Source organism: Buceros rhinoceros, unplaced genomic scaffold (assembly GCF_000710305.1).
Source record: "Buceros rhinoceros silvestris isolate BGI_N320 unplaced genomic scaffold, ASM71030v1 scaffold35394, whole genome shotgun sequence".
NCBI lineage: Eukaryota > Metazoa > Chordata > Aves > Bucerotiformes > Bucerotidae > Buceros > Buceros rhinoceros.
The window spans coordinates 8583-10029 of record NW_010409605.1 but is presented as its reverse complement, the minus strand read 5'-3'; the positions used below and the strand labels follow the sequence as shown (position 1 = coordinate 10029).

Below are 1447 nucleotides of genomic sequence, written 5' to 3'. Positions count from 1 at the left end.
GGGGGGGAGGGAGGGAAGCGCGACAAAAGGCCTTGCAGAGTTGATGCTATATAAAGGCTAGCAATTTACTAAATGAGCAGATGAACTTGGTTTGCAGTTAACTGACTGAAAGACTTCGCTAGGCGTTGGATCGGGCCCAATGGCAATTATTGGAGGCTGTTTTGGATGATGGGCATGTTAGTATTTCTGAAGAGGATTAAACACTAGTATTCGACTTCATTAGCACTCCTTAAGGGTCACCAGCCGAAAGCCCGAGCTGTGAAATAGCACACAAAACCTGCGCGAAGGCTCCGAAGTGTTCTCAAACACAAAGAGGAGAGACAAAAACAAGCGTGGCTCCTGAGTGATAGAAAATTGCCCTGTTTTGAAAGAAATTCTGTGAATAGGCGAGTTTTGAAATTATTTTAGGAAAATTAATTTGGCTCTGCTTGCTCCGGTGTGGATTCGCTGCGCATTAAGCTAATAAGAAATATGCAAGCACTTATTTTTGGATTACCAGCAAAATTAAATCCAGGCTCCGCAGCCAACTAACTGCCTTTACCAGTGCTCCAAAGCCTCGGCAACTGCCCCGGTTTGAGATAAAAAACAAAAAAAAAAAAAAAAAAAAAAAAAAAAAAAAAAAAAAAAAAAAAAAAAAAAAAAAAAAAAAAAAAAAAAGAAAAGAAAAAAAAGGTTATTTTGGGCCTAATATTAACCACATGTACCTGCGACTGGGGGTTTCTAAGGAGTTGAAAGGTGCCTGAGTTTGGGGCGGGCAGTGGCCTTGCACAGGGTGTCCCCACTCGGCCCCCAGCTGGCACTGACCTCCAAACGACCCCCGCCTTCACAGGCGCCAACCGCGGGAGTTGCAGAGGAGCAGAAGTCTTTCTGGGCCAGCACTTATTGCTGCTGCGCTGGTGATAAAACTTCAGACAGCCTAATTGATGGCTTTGCTGACCTAACGATACCTTGTGAAAGCACAGAGTGGCAAAGCCTGGTCCTCATTTATGGCCAGCTGCAAGGGTAGCTGGATCCCTAGGTTGGAAAGGGGCGGGGAGGGGGGGAAAGTCTCCCAGCCTGTGAACTTTAACCAGGTTCCAAGCCACTCGAGGAAGTTAAAGAAACAATTGTCTTTTAACACAAGTTTTCAGTCGCATTTACTTGTTCAAAGCCTTCTGGCAAATCCAGCTTTAAGCTGGCTAGTAAGATAAGCGTGTTACCGGTTACCGCTTCTGAGCACTTAGAGGAAAATGCTTTAAAGTGAAATTATACTCTGTTGAAAAAGCAACGCGAAGCAAAACACGTTGCTGCACCCCGCTAAAATCCTGCAAGTTTTAAAGCTGAGGTGTTCTCAAAACGCAGAAGCAGGCTGATGAAAGGACTTCTATTCTCTGTATTCTGTTGCAGGTTTATTAATGCCAGAAGAAGAATAGTACAGCCTATGATTGACCAGTCAAATCGAGCAGGC

The 1447-nt window shown here is 44.4% G+C and overlaps 1 long non-coding RNA gene across 1 annotated transcript in view; it reads left to right on the top strand.

Annotated features, from left to right (window-relative positions):
- Positions 1–1383: 1383 nt before the first annotated feature.
- The window catches only part of LOC104492699, a 5876-nt gene continuing 5812 nt past the window's right edge, over positions 1384–1447 (top strand). The window contains exon 1 of the long non-coding RNA XR_727790.1: positions 1384–1445. This is a non-coding gene — a long non-coding RNA (uncharacterized LOC104492699). The remainder of the gene's footprint in view (positions 1446–1447) is intronic.